Raw genomic sequence first — 12753 nt, 5'->3', positions numbered from 1 at the left:
CAACGTGCATTGTGGGCCCCGCGATAGTATTGCATCTATCCGGTGGTGCGGCAGATCTGAAAAGCAAACAGTCCGCTCACGTAGGTGCTTGTGCACGGTTACCAAGGGAGGAGGCTGCATATACACTTTTTTCAAGTCTAAAACAATTAATGGAGGGGAGCAAGATAGTGCATAAAGATCTATCCGAGCATGAATTAAACGGGTGCGATCATACGAGCACTAATGAACTGGATCCCATCAGAACTTCGAAGTTAAGCGTGCTTGGGCGAGATTAGTATTAGGATGGGTGACCTCCTGGGTAGTCCTCGTGTTGCACCCCAATTTTGTTAATATTTTATTTTGATTTGTATTTGCAAATTCCATTTATTCTTTCGGCGAGACAACTGGAAACAACGTGTCGGATACTCGGACAACTTGCAGGACGATCGTCATTACAGAATGGGAACGGTGCAAGAACCGGGCTTTCGGCATTCGTCATGCATTGTGGGCCCCGTGATAGTATTGCAACCATCCGGGGGTGCGGCAGATCTGAAAAGCAAACACTCCGCTCACGTAGGAGCTTGTGCACGGTTACCATTGGAGGAAGGCTGCATGCACACTTTTTTCAAGTCTAAAACAATTAATTGAGGGGAGCAAGATAGTGCATAAAGATCTAAGCGAGGATGAATTAAACGGGTGCGATCATACAAGCACAAATGCACCGGATTCCATCAGAACTCCGAAATTAATTGTGCTTGGGCGAGAGTAGTACTATGATGGGTGACCTCCTGGGAAGTCCTCGTGTTGCACCCCAATTTTATTAATAATTTATTTCGATATCGTATTTGCAAATTCCATTTGTCGTTTCGGCGAGACAAACGCAAACAACGCATCGGATACTCGGACCATTTGCGGCACGATCGTCATTACTGAATGGGAACCGTGCAAGAACTCGGCTTTTGGCATTCGTCGTGCATTGTGGGCCCAGTGATAGTATTGCATTTATCCGGTGGTGCGGCAGATCTGAAAAACAAACACTCCGCTCACGTAGGAGATTGTGCACGGTTACCAAGGGAGAAGGCTGCATACACAGTTTTTTCAAGTCTAAAACAATTAATGGAGGGTAGCAAGATAGTGCATAAAGATCTAAGCGTGCATGAAGTAAACGGGTGCGATCATACCAGCACTAATGCACCGGATCCCATCAGAACTCCGAAGTTAAGTGTGCTTGGGCGAGAGTAGTACTAGGATGGGTGACATCCTGGGAAGTCCGTGTTTTGCACCTCAATTTTATTAATATTTTATTTCGATATCGTATTTGCAAATTCCATTTGGCGTTTCGGCGATACAAACGCAAACAACGCGTCGGATACTTGGACCATTTGCGACACGATCGTCATTACTGAATGGGAACCGTGCAAGAACTCGGCTTTTTACATTCGTCGTGCATTGTGGGCCCCGCGATAGTATTGCATTTATCCGGTGGTGCGGCTGATCTGAAAAACAAACACTCCGCTCACGTAGGAGCTTGTGCACTGTTACAAAGGGAGGAAGGCTGCATACACACTTTTTTCAAGTCTAAAACAATTAATGGAGGGGAGCAAAATAGTGCATAAAGATCTATGCGAGCATGAAATAAACGGGTACGATCATACCAGCACTAATGCACCGGATCCCATCAGAACTCCGAAGTTAAGTGTGCTTGGGCGATAGTAGTACTAGGATGGGTGACCTCCTGGGAAGTCCTCTTGTTGCACCCCAATTTTATTAACATTTTATTTCGATATCGTATTTGCAAATTCCATTTGTCGTTTCGGCGAGACAAACGCAAACAACGCGCCGGATACTCGGACCATTTGCGGCACGATCGTCATTACTGAATGGTAACCGTGCAAAAACCAGGCTTTTGGCATTCGTCGTGCATTGTGGGCCCCGCGATGATATTGCACCTATCCAGTGGTGCGGCAGATCTGAAAAGCAAACACTCCGCTCACTTAGGTGCTTGTGCACGGTTACCAAGGGAGGAAAGCTGCATACACACTTTTTTCAAGACTAAAACAATTAATGGAGGGGAGCAAGATAATGCATAAAGATCTAAGCGAGCATGAATTAAACGGCTGCGATCATACCAGCACTAATGAACCGGATCCCATCAGAACTTCGAAGTTAAGCGTGCTTGGGCGAGAGTAGTATTAGGATGGGTGACCTCCTGGGAAGTCCTCGTGTTGCACCCCAATTTTATTAATATTTTATTTTGATTTGTATTTGCAAATTCCATTTGTTGTTTCGGCGAGACAACTAGAAACAACGTGTCGGATACTCGGACCACTTGCGGGACGATCGTCATTACTGAATGGGAACGATGCAAGAACCGGGCTTTCGGCATTCGTCATGCATTGTGGTTCCCGCGATAGTATTGCATCCATCCGGGGGTGCGGCAGATCTGAAAAACAAACACTCCGCTCACGTAGGAGCTTGTGCACGGTTACCAAGGGAGGAAGGCTGCATACACCCTTTTTTCACGTCTAAAACAATTAATGGAGGGGAGCAAAATAGTGCATAAAGATCTATGCGAGCATGAAATAAACGGGTACGATCATACCAGCACTAATGCACCGGATCCCATCAGAACTCCGAAGTTAAGTGTGCTTGGGCGATAGTAGTACTAGGATGGGTGACCTCCTGGGAAGTCCTCGTGTTGCACCCCAATTTTATTAACATTTTATTTCGATATCGTATTTGCAAATTCCATTTGTCGTTTCGGCGAGACAAACGCAAACAACGCGCCGGATACTCGGACCATTTGCGGCACGATCGTCATTACTGAATGGTAACCGTGCAAAAACCAGGCTTTTGGCTTTCGTCGTGCATTGTGGGCCCCGCGATAATATTGCACCTATCCAGTGGTGCGGCAGATCTGAAAAGCAAACACTCCGCTCACTTAGGTGCTTGTGCACGGTTACCAAGGGAGGAAAGCTGCATACACACTTTTTTCAAGTCTAAAACAATTAATGGAGGGGAGCAAGATAATGCATAAAGATGTAAGCGAGCATGAATTAAACGGCTGCGATCATACCAGCACTAATGAACCGGATCCCATCAGAACTTCGAAGTTAAGCGTGCTTGGGCGAGAGTAGTATTAGGATGGGTGACCTCCTGGGAAGTCCTATGTTGCACCCCAATTTTATTAATATTTTATTTTGATTTGTATTTGCAAATTCCATTTGTTGTTTCGGCGAGACAACTAGAAACAACGTGTCGGATACTCGGACCACTTGCGGGACGATCGTCATTACTGAATGGGAACGATGCAAGAACCGGGCTTTCGGCATTCGTCATGCATTGTGGTTCCCGCGATAGTATTGCATCCATCCGGGGGTGCGGCAGATCTGAAAAACAAACACTCCGCTCACGTAGGAGCTTGTGCACGGTTACCAAGGGAGGAAGGCTGCATACACCCTTTTTTCACGTCTAAAACAATTAATGGAGGGGAGCAAGATAGTGCATAAAGATCTAAGCGAGCATGAATTAAACGGGTGCGATCATACCAGCACTAATGCACCGGATGCCATTTGAACTCCGAAGTTAAGTGTGCTTGGGCGAGAGTAGTACTAGGATGGGTGACCTACTGGGAAGTCCTCGTGTTGCACCCCAATTTTATTAATATTTTATTTCGATATTGTATTTGCAAATTCCATTTGTCATTTCGGCGAGACAAACGCAAACAAAGCGCCGGATACTCGGAGCATTTGCGGCACGATCGTCATTACTGAATGGGAACCGTGGAAGAACTCGGCTTTTTGCATTCGTCGTGCATTGTGGGCCCCGCGATATTATTGCATTTATCCGGTGGTGCGGCAGATCTGAAAAAGCAAACACTCCGCTCACGTAGGAGCTTGTGCACTGTTACCAAGGGAGGAAGGCTGCATACACACTTTTTTCAAGTCTAAAACAATTAATGGAGGGGAGCAAGATAGTGCATAAAGATCTAAGCGAGCATGAATTAAACGGGTGCGATCTTACCAGCACTTAAGCACCGGATCCCATCAGAACTCCGGAGTTAAGCGTGCTTGGGCGAGAGTAGTAGTAGGATGGGTGACCTCCTGGGAAGTCCTCGTGTTGCACCCCAATTTTATTAATATTTTATTTCGATATCGTGTTTGCAAATTCCATTTGTCGTTTCGGCGAGACAAACGCAAACAACGCATCGGATACTCGGACCATTTGCGGCACGATCGTCATTACTGAATGGGAACCGTGCAAGAACTCGGCTTTTGGCATTCGTGGTGCATTGTGGGCCCCACGATAGTATTGCATTTATCCAGTGGTGCGGCAGATATGAAAAGCAAACACTCGGCTCACGTAGGAGCTTGTGCACGGTTACCAAGGGAGGAAGGCTGCATACACAGTTTTTTCAAGTCTAAAACAATTAATGGAGGGGAGCAAGATAGTGCATAAAGATCTAAGCGAGCATGAATTAAACGGGTGCGATCATACCAGCACTAATGCACCGGATCCCATCAGAACTCCGAAGTTAAGCGTGCTTGGGCGAGAGTAGTACTAGGATGGGTGACCTCTTGGGAACTCCTCATGTTGCATTCCAATTTTATTAATATTTTATTTCGATATCGTGTTTGCAAATTCCATTTGTCGTTTCGGCGAGACAAACGCAAACAACGCGTCGGATACTTGGACCATATGCGACACGATCGTCATTACTGAATGGGAACCGTGCAAGAACTTGGCTTTTTGCATTCGTTGTGCATTGTGGGCCCCGCGATAGTATTGCATTTATCCGGTGGTGCGGCAGATCTGAAAAGCAAACACTCCGCTCATGTAGGAACTTGTGCACTGTTACCAAGGGAGGAAAGCTGCATACACACTTTTTTCAAGTCTAAAACAATTAATGGAGGGGAGCAAGATAGTGCATAAAGATCTATGCGAGCATGAATTAAACGGGTGCGATCATACCTGCACTATTGCACCGGATCCCATCAGAACTCCGAACTTAAGTGTGCTTGGACGATAGTAGTACTAGGATGGGTGACCTCCTGGGAAGTCCTCGTGTTGCCTCCCAATTTTATTAACATTTTATTTCGATATCGTATTTGCAAATTCCATTTGTCGTTTCGGCGAGACAAACGCAAACAACGCGCCGGATACTCGGACCATTTGCGGCACGATCGTCATTACTGAATGGTAACCGTGCAAAAACCAGGCTTTTGGCTTTCGTCGTGCATTGTGGGCCCCGCGATAATATTGCACCTATCCAGTGGTGCGGCAGATCTGAAAAGCAAACACTCCGCTCACTTAGGTGCTTGTGCACGGTTACCAAGGGAGGAAAGCTGCATACACACTTTTTTCAAGTCTAAAACAATTAATGGAGGGGAGCAAGATAATGCATAAAGATGTAAGCGAGCATGAATTAAACAGCTGCGATCATACCAGCACTAATGAACCGGATCCCATCAGAACTTCGAAGTTAAGCGTGCTTGGGCGAGAGTAGTATTAGGATGGGTGACCTCCTGGGAAGTCCTATGTTGCACCCCAATTTTATTAATATTTTATTTTGATTTGTATTTGCAAATTCCATTTGTTGTTTCGGCGAGACAACTAGAAACAACGTGTCGGATACTCGGACCACTTGCGGGACGATCGTCATTACTGAATGGGAACGATGCAAGAACCGGGCTTTCGGCATTCGTCATGCATTGTGGTTCCCGCGATAGTATTGCATCCATCCGGGGGTGCGGCAGATCTGAAAAACAAACACTCCGCTCACGTAGGAGCTTGTGCACGGTTACCAAGGGAGGAAGGCTGCATACACCCTTTTTTCACGTCTAAAACAATTAATGGAGGGGAGCAAGATAGTGCATAAAGATCTAAGCGAGCATGAATTAAACGGGTGCGATCATACCAGCACTAATGCACCGGATGCCATTTGAACTCCGAAGTTAAGTGTGCTTGGGCGAGAGTAGTACTAGGATGGGTGACCTACTGGGAAGTCCTCGTGTTGCACCCCAATTTTATTAATATTTTATTTCGATATTGTATTTGCAAATTCCATTTGTCATTTCGGCGAGACAAACGCAAACAAAGCGCCGGATACTCGGAGCATTTGCGGCACGATCGTCATTACTGAATGGGAACCGTGGAAGAACTCGGCTTTTTGCATTCGTCGTGCATTGTGGGCCCCGCGATATTATTGCATTTATCCGGTGGTGCGGCAGATCTGAAAAAGCAAACACTCCGCTCACGTAGGAGCTTGTGCACTGTTACCAAGGGAGGAAGGCTGCATACACACTTTTTTCAAGTCTAAAACAATTAATGGAGGGGAGCAAGATAGTGCATAAAGATCTAAGCGAGCATGAATTAAACGGGTGCGATCTTACCAGCACTTAAGCACCGGATCCCATCAGAACTCCGGAGTTAAGCGTGCTTGGGCGAGAGTAGTAGTAGGATGGGTGACCTCCTGGGAAGTCCTCGTGTTGCACCCCAATTTTATTAATATTTTATTTCGATATCGTGTTTGCAAATTCCATTTGTCGTTTCGGCGAGACAAACGCAAACAACGCATCGGATACTCGGACCATTTGCGGCACGATCGTCATTACTGAATGGGAACCGTGCAAGAACTCGGCTTTTGGCATTCATCGTGCATTGTGGGCCCAGTGATAGTATTGCATTTATCCGGTGGTGCGGCAGATCTGAAAAGCAAACACTCCGCTCATGTAAGAGTTTGTGCACGGTTATCAAGGGAGAAGGCTGCATACACAGTTTTTTCAAGTCTAAAACAATTAAAGGAGGGGAGCAAGATAGGGCATAAAGATCTAAGCGAGCATGAATTAAACGGGTGCGATCATACCAAAACTAATGCACCGGATCCCATCAGAACTCCGAAGTTAAGCGTGCTTGGGCGAGAGTAGTACTAGGATGGTTGACCTCCTGGGAAATGCTCGTGTTGCACCCCAATTTTATTAATATTTTATTTCGATATCGTATTTGCAAATTCCATTTGTCGTTTCGGCGAGACAAACGCAAACAAAGCACCGGATACTCGGACCATTTGCGGCACGATCGTCATTGCATAAAGATCTAAGCGAGCATTAATTAAACGGGTGCGATCATACCAGCTCTAATGCACTGGATCCCAACAGAACTCCGAAGTTAAGGGTGCTTGGGCGAGATTTGTACTAGGATGGGTGACCTCCTGGGAAGTCCTCGTGTTCACCGCAATTTTATTAATATTTTATTTTGATTTGTATTTGCAAATTCCATTTGTTGTTTCGGCGAGACAACTGGAAACAACGCGACAGATACTCGGACCACTTGCGGCGCGATCGTCAGTACTGAATGGGAACGGTGCAAGAACCGGGCTTTTGGCATTCATCGTGCATTGTGGGCCCCGCGATAGTATTGCATCTATCCGTGGGTGCGGCAGATCTGAAAAGCAAACACTCCGCTCACGTAGTAGCTTGTGCACGGTTACCAAGGGAGGAAGACTGCCTACACACTTATTTCAAGTCTAAAACAATTAATGGAGGGGAGCAAAATAGTGCATAAAGATGTAAGCGAGCCTGAATTAAACGGGTGTGATCATACCAGTACTAATGCACTGGATCCCATCAGAACACCGTAGTTAAGCATGCTTGGGCGAGAGTAGTACTAGGATGGGTGAACTCCTTGGAAGTCCTCGTGTTGTACCCCAATTTTATTAATATTTTGTTTTGATTTGTATTTGCAAATTCCATTTGTTGTTTCGGGGAGACAACTGGAACCAATGCGTCGGATACTCGGACCACTTGCGGGACGATCGTCATTACTGAATGGGAACGGTGCAAGAACCTGGCTTTCGGCATTCGTCATGCATTGTGGTTCCCGCGATAGTATTGCATCCATCCGGGGGTGCGGCAAATCTGAAAAGCAAACACTCCGCTCACGTAGGAGCTTGTGCACGGTTACCAAGGGAGGAAGGCTACATACACACTTTTTTCAAGTCTAAAACAATTAATGGAGGTGAGCATGATAGTGCATAAAGATCTAAGCGAGCATGAATGAAACGGGTGCGATCATACCAGCACTAATGCACCGGATGCCATTTGAACTCCGAAGTTAAGTGTGCTTGGGCGAGAGTAGTACTAGGATGGGTGACCTACTGGGAAGTCCTCGTGTTGCACCCCAATTTTATTAATATTTTATTTCGATATCGTATTAGCAAATTCCATTTGTCGTTTCGGCGAGACAAACGCAAACAAAGCGCCGGATACTCGGACCATTTGCGGCACGATCGTCATTACTGAATGGGAACCCTGCAAGAACCGGGCTTTTGTCATTCGTCATGAATTGTGGGCCCCGCGATAGTATTGCATTTATCCAGTGGTGCGGCAGATATGAAAAGCAAACACTCGGCTCACGTAGGAGCTTGTGCACGGTTACCAAGGGAGGAAGGCTCCATACACAGTTTTTTCAAGACTAAAACAATTAATGGAGGGGAGCAAGATAGTGCATAAATATCTAAGCGAGCATGAATTAAATGGGTGCGCTCATTCCAGCACTAATGCAACGAATCCCATCAGAACTCCGAAGTTAAGCGCGCTTGGGCCAGAGTAGTACTAGGATGGGTTACCTCCTGGGAAGTCCTCGTGTTGCACTCCAATTTTATTAATATTATATTTCGATATCGTGTTTGCAAATTCCATTTGTCGTTTCGGCGAGACAAATGCAAACAACGCGTCGGATACTCGGACCATTTGCGGCACGATCGTCATTACTGAATGGGAACCGTGCAAAACTCGGCTTTTGGCATTCGTGGTGCATTGTGGGCCCCACGATAGTATTGCATTTATCCAGTGGTGCGGCAGATATGAAAAGCAAACACTCGGCTCACGTAGGAGCTTGTGCACGGTTACCAAGGGAGGAAGGCTGCATACACAGTTTTTTCAAGTCTAAAACAATTAATGGAGGGGAGCAAGATAGTGCATAAAGATCTAAGCGAGCATGAATTAAACGGGTGCGATCATACCAGCACTAATGCACCGGATCCCATCAGAACTCCGAAGTTAAGCGTGCTTGGGCGAGAGTAGTACTAGGATGGGTGACCTCTTGGGAACTCCTCATGTTGCATCCCAATTTTATTAATATTTTATTTCGATATCGTGTTTGCAAATTCCATTTGTCGTTTCGGCGAGACAAACGCAAACAACGCGTCGGATACTTGGACCATATGCGACACGATCGTCATTACTGAATGGGAACCGTGCAAGAACTTGGCTTTTTGCATTCGTTGTGCATTGTGGGCCCCGCGATAGTATTGCATTTATCCGGTGGTGCGGCAGATCTGAAAAGCAAACACTCCGCTCATGTAGGAACTTGTGCACTGTTACCAAGGGAGGAAAGCTGCATACACACTTTTTTCAAGTCTAAAACAATTAATGGAGGGGAGCAAGATAGTGCATAAAGATCTATGCGAGCATGAATTAAACGGGTGCGATCATACCTGCACTATTGCACCGGATCCCATCAGAACTCCGAACTTAAGTGTGCTTGGACGATAGTAGTACTAGGATGGGTGACCTCCTGGGAAGTCCTCGTGTTGCCTCCCAATTTTATTAACATTTTATTTCGATATCGTATTTGCAAATTCCATTTGTCGTTTCGGCGAGACAAACGCAAACAACGCGCCGGATACTCGGACCATTTGCGGCACGATCGTCATTACTGAATGGTAACCGTGCAAAAACCAGGCTTTTGGCTTTCGTCGTGCATTGTGGGCCCCGCGATAATATTGCACCTATCCAGTGGTGCGGCAGATCTGAAAAGCAAACACTCCGCTCACTTAGGTGCTTGTGCACGGTTACCAAGGGAGGAAAGCTGCATACACACTTTTTTCAAGTCTAAAACAATTAATGGAGGGGAGCAAGATAATGCATAAAGATGTAAGCGAGCATGAATTAAACAGCTGCGATCATACCAGCACTAATGAACCGGATCCCATCAGAACTTCGAAGTTAAGCGTGCTTGGGCGAGAGTAGTATTAGGATGGGTGACCTCCTGGGAAGTCCTATGTTGCACCCCAATTTTATTAATATTTTATTTTGATTTGTATTTGCAAATTCCATTTGTTGTTTCGGCGAGACAACTAGAAACAACGTGTCGGATACTCGGACCACTTGCGGGACGATCGTCATTACTGAATGGGAACGATGCAAGAACCGGGCTTTCGGCATTCGTCATGCATTGTGGTTCCCGCGATAGTATTGCATCCATCCGGGGGTGCGGCAGATCTGAAAAACAAACACTCCGCTCACGTAGGAGCTTGTGCACGGTTACCAAGGGAGGAAGGCTGCATACACCCTTTTTTCACGTCTAAAACAATTAATGGAGGGGAGCAAGATAGTGCATAAAGATCTAAGCGAGCATGAATTAAACGGGTGCGATCATACCAGCACTAATGCACCGGATGCCATTTGAACTCCGAAGTTAAGTGTGCTTGGGCGAGAGTAGTACTAGGATGGGTGACCTACTGGGAAGTCCTCGTGTTGCACCCCAATTTTATTAATATTTTATTTCGATATTGTATTTGCAAATTCCATTTGTCATTTCGGCGAGACAAACGCAAACAAAGCGCCGGATACTCGGAGCATTTGCGGCACGATCGTCATTACTGAATGGGAACCGTGGAAGAACTCGGCTTTTTGCATTCGTCGTGCATTGTGGGCCCCGCGATATTATTGCATTTATCCGGTGGTGCGGCAGATCTGAAAAAGCAAACACTCCGCTCACGTTGGAGCTTGTGCACTGTTACCAAGGGAGGAAGGCTGCATACACACTTTTTTCAAGTCTAAAACAATTAATGCAGGGGAGCAAGATAGTGCATAAAGATCTAAGCGAGCATGAATTAAACGGGTGCGATCTTACCAGCACTTAAGCACCGGATCCCATCAGAACTCCGGAGTTAAGCGTGCTTGGGCGAGAGTAGTAGTAGGATGGGTGACCTCCTGGGAAGTCCTCGTGTTGCACCCCAATTTTATTAATATTTTATTTCGATATCGTGTTTGCAAATTCCATTTGTCGTTTCGGCGAGACAAACGCAAACAACGCATCGGATACTCGGACCATTTGCGGCACGATCGTCATTACTGAATGGGAACAATGCAAGAACTCGGCTTTTGGCATTCATCGTGCATTGTGGGCCCAGTGATAGTATTGCATTTATCCGGTGGTGCGGCAGATCTGAAAAGCAAACACTCCGCTCATGTAAGAGTTTGTGCACGGTTATCAAGGGAGAAGGCTGCATACACAGTTTTTTCAAGTCTAAAACAATTAAAGGAGGGGAGCAAGATAGGGCATAAAGATCTAAGCGAGCATGAATTAAACGGGTGCGATCATACCAAAACTAATGCACCGGATCCCATCAGAACTCCGAAGTTAAGCGTGCTTGGGCGAGAGTAGTACTAGGATGGTTGACCTCCTGGGAAATGCTCGTGTTGCACCCCAATTTTATTAATATTTTATTTCGATATCGTATTTGCAAATTCCATTTGTCGTTTCGGCGAGACAAACGCAAACAAAGCACCGGATACTCGGACCATTTGCGGCACGATCGTCATTGCATAAAGATCTAAGCGAGCATTAATTAAACGGGTGCGATCATACCAGCTCTAATGCACTGGATCCCAACAGAACTCCGAAGTTAAGGGTGCTTGGGCGAGATTTGTACTAGGATGGGTGACCTCCTGGGAAGTCCTCGTGTTCACCGCAATTTTATTAATATTTTATTTTGATTTGTATTTGCAAATTCCATTTGTTGTTTCGGCGAGACAACTGGAAACAACGCGACAGATACTCGGACCACTTGCGGCGCGATCGTCAGTACTGAATGGGAACGGTGCAAGAACCGGGCTTTTGGCATTCATCGTGCATTGTGGGCCCCGCGATAGTATTGCATCTATCCGTGGGTGCGGCAGATCTGAAAAGCAAACACTCCGCTCACGTAGTAGCTTGTGCACGGTTACCAAGGGAGGAAGACTGCCTACACACTTATTTCAAGTCTAAAACAATTAATGGAGGGGAGCAAAATAGTGCATAAAGATGTAAGCGAGCCTGAATTAAACGGGTGTGATCATACCAGTACTAATGCACTGGATCCCATCAGAACACCGTAGTTAAGCATGCTTGGGCGAGAGTAGTACTAGGATGGGTGAACTCCTTGGAAGTCCTCGTGTTGTACCCCAATTTTATTAATATTTTGTTTTGATTTGTATTTGCAAATTCCATTTGTTGTTTCGGGGAGACAACTGGAACCAATGCGTCGGATACTCGGACCACTTGCGGGACGATCGTCATTACTGAATGGGAACGGTGCAAGAACCTGGCTTTCGGCATTCGTCATGCATTGTGGTTCCCGCGATAGTATTGCATCCATCCGGGGGTGCGGCAAATCTGAAAAGCAAACACTCCGCTCACGTAGGAGCTTGTGCACGGTTACCAAGGGAGGAAGGCTACATACACACTTTTTTCAAGTCTAAAACAATTAATGGAGGTGAGCATGATAGTGCATAAAGATCTAAGCGAGCATGAATGAAACGGGTGCGATCATACCAGCACTAATGCACCGGATGCCATTTGAACTCCGAAGTTAAGTGTGCTTGGGCGAGAGTAGTACTAGGATGGGTGACCTACTGGGAAGTCCTCGTGTTGCACCCCAATTTTATTAATATTTTATTTCGATATCGTATTAGCAAATTCCATTTGTCGTTTCGGCGAGACAAACGC

The 12753-nt window shown here is 46.1% G+C and overlaps 15 non-coding genes and 13 pseudogenes across 15 annotated transcripts; all 28 read left to right on the top strand.

The window, feature by feature from the left end:
• The first annotated feature begins 200 nt into the window (after window positions 1-200).
• Window positions 201-319, top strand: LOC148800164 (5S ribosomal RNA; annotated as a pseudogene).
• A 354-nt stretch (window positions 320-673) lies between these two features.
• On the top strand, window positions 674-792 carry LOC148800163 (5S ribosomal RNA; annotated as a pseudogene).
• A 354-nt stretch (window positions 793-1146) lies between these two features.
• On the top strand, window positions 1147-1265 carry LOC148800162 (5S ribosomal RNA). Its single transcript, XR_016070768.1, has one exon. It is a non-coding gene; the product is annotated as a 5S ribosomal RNA (ribosomal RNA).
• A 355-nt stretch (window positions 1266-1620) lies between these two features.
• On the top strand, window positions 1621-1739 carry LOC148800161 (5S ribosomal RNA; annotated as a pseudogene).
• A 355-nt stretch (window positions 1740-2094) lies between these two features.
• LOC148800160 (5S ribosomal RNA) lies at window positions 2095-2213 on the top strand. Its single transcript, XR_016070650.1, has one exon. It is a non-coding gene; the product is annotated as a 5S ribosomal RNA (ribosomal RNA).
• A 354-nt stretch (window positions 2214-2567) lies between these two features.
• Window positions 2568-2686, top strand: LOC148800159 (5S ribosomal RNA). Its single transcript, XR_016069896.1, has one exon. It is a non-coding gene; the product is annotated as a 5S ribosomal RNA (ribosomal RNA).
• Window positions 2687-3041: 355 nt separating this feature from the next.
• On the top strand, window positions 3042-3159 carry LOC148800158 (5S ribosomal RNA; annotated as a pseudogene).
• A 354-nt stretch (window positions 3160-3513) lies between these two features.
• On the top strand, window positions 3514-3632 carry LOC148800157 (5S ribosomal RNA). Its single transcript, XR_016069673.1, has one exon. It is a non-coding gene; the product is annotated as a 5S ribosomal RNA (ribosomal RNA).
• A 356-nt stretch (window positions 3633-3988) lies between these two features.
• On the top strand, window positions 3989-4107 carry LOC148800156 (5S ribosomal RNA). Its single transcript, XR_016075230.1, has one exon. It is a non-coding gene; the product is annotated as a 5S ribosomal RNA (ribosomal RNA).
• A 355-nt stretch (window positions 4108-4462) lies between these two features.
• On the top strand, window positions 4463-4581 carry LOC148800155 (5S ribosomal RNA). The gene has a single exon (XR_016074941.1). It is a non-coding gene; the product is annotated as a 5S ribosomal RNA (ribosomal RNA).
• Window positions 4582-4936: 355 nt separating this feature from the next.
• LOC148800154 (5S ribosomal RNA) lies at window positions 4937-5055 on the top strand (annotated as a pseudogene).
• Window positions 5056-5410: 355 nt separating this feature from the next.
• Window positions 5411-5528, top strand: LOC148800153 (5S ribosomal RNA; annotated as a pseudogene).
• Window positions 5529-5882: 354 nt separating this feature from the next.
• On the top strand, window positions 5883-6001 carry LOC148800152 (5S ribosomal RNA). Its single transcript, XR_016069672.1, has one exon. It is a non-coding gene; the product is annotated as a 5S ribosomal RNA (ribosomal RNA).
• A 356-nt stretch (window positions 6002-6357) lies between these two features.
• Window positions 6358-6476, top strand: LOC148800151 (5S ribosomal RNA). The gene has a single exon (XR_016075229.1). It is a non-coding gene; the product is annotated as a 5S ribosomal RNA (ribosomal RNA).
• Window positions 6477-6830: 354 nt separating this feature from the next.
• LOC148800150 (5S ribosomal RNA) lies at window positions 6831-6949 on the top strand. Its single transcript, XR_016069530.1, has one exon. It is a non-coding gene; the product is annotated as a 5S ribosomal RNA (ribosomal RNA).
• Window positions 6950-7095: 146 nt separating this feature from the next.
• Window positions 7096-7213, top strand: LOC148800149 (5S ribosomal RNA; annotated as a pseudogene).
• Window positions 7214-7567: 354 nt separating this feature from the next.
• LOC148800148 (5S ribosomal RNA) lies at window positions 7568-7686 on the top strand (annotated as a pseudogene).
• Window positions 7687-8040: 354 nt separating this feature from the next.
• LOC148800147 (5S ribosomal RNA) lies at window positions 8041-8159 on the top strand. Its single transcript, XR_016069671.1, has one exon. It is a non-coding gene; the product is annotated as a 5S ribosomal RNA (ribosomal RNA).
• A 355-nt stretch (window positions 8160-8514) lies between these two features.
• LOC148800146 (5S ribosomal RNA) lies at window positions 8515-8633 on the top strand (annotated as a pseudogene).
• A 354-nt stretch (window positions 8634-8987) lies between these two features.
• LOC148800145 (5S ribosomal RNA) lies at window positions 8988-9106 on the top strand. The gene has a single exon (XR_016074402.1). It is a non-coding gene; the product is annotated as a 5S ribosomal RNA (ribosomal RNA).
• A 355-nt stretch (window positions 9107-9461) lies between these two features.
• Window positions 9462-9580, top strand: LOC148800144 (5S ribosomal RNA; annotated as a pseudogene).
• A 355-nt stretch (window positions 9581-9935) lies between these two features.
• On the top strand, window positions 9936-10053 carry LOC148800143 (5S ribosomal RNA; annotated as a pseudogene).
• A 354-nt stretch (window positions 10054-10407) lies between these two features.
• Window positions 10408-10526, top strand: LOC148800142 (5S ribosomal RNA). Its single transcript, XR_016069670.1, has one exon. It is a non-coding gene; the product is annotated as a 5S ribosomal RNA (ribosomal RNA).
• Window positions 10527-10882: 356 nt separating this feature from the next.
• On the top strand, window positions 10883-11001 carry LOC148800141 (5S ribosomal RNA). The gene has a single exon (XR_016075227.1). It is a non-coding gene; the product is annotated as a 5S ribosomal RNA (ribosomal RNA).
• Window positions 11002-11355: 354 nt separating this feature from the next.
• Window positions 11356-11474, top strand: LOC148800140 (5S ribosomal RNA). The gene has a single exon (XR_016069529.1). It is a non-coding gene; the product is annotated as a 5S ribosomal RNA (ribosomal RNA).
• A 146-nt stretch (window positions 11475-11620) lies between these two features.
• LOC148800139 (5S ribosomal RNA) lies at window positions 11621-11738 on the top strand (annotated as a pseudogene).
• A 354-nt stretch (window positions 11739-12092) lies between these two features.
• Window positions 12093-12211, top strand: LOC148800138 (5S ribosomal RNA; annotated as a pseudogene).
• Window positions 12212-12565: 354 nt separating this feature from the next.
• On the top strand, window positions 12566-12684 carry LOC148800137 (5S ribosomal RNA). Its single transcript, XR_016069669.1, has one exon. It is a non-coding gene; the product is annotated as a 5S ribosomal RNA (ribosomal RNA).
• The last annotated feature ends 69 nt before the right edge of the window (window positions 12685-12753 follow it).

This window comes from Nelumbo nucifera, chromosome 4 (assembly GCF_055504915.1).
Source record: "Nelumbo nucifera cultivar China Antique chromosome 4, China Antique-T2T, whole genome shotgun sequence".
Taxonomy (NCBI): Eukaryota; Viridiplantae; Streptophyta; class Magnoliopsida; order Proteales; family Nelumbonaceae; genus Nelumbo; species Nelumbo nucifera.
Note: the sequence above shows the minus strand (reverse complement) of the source record. Positions and strands in the feature narration are given on the sequence as shown.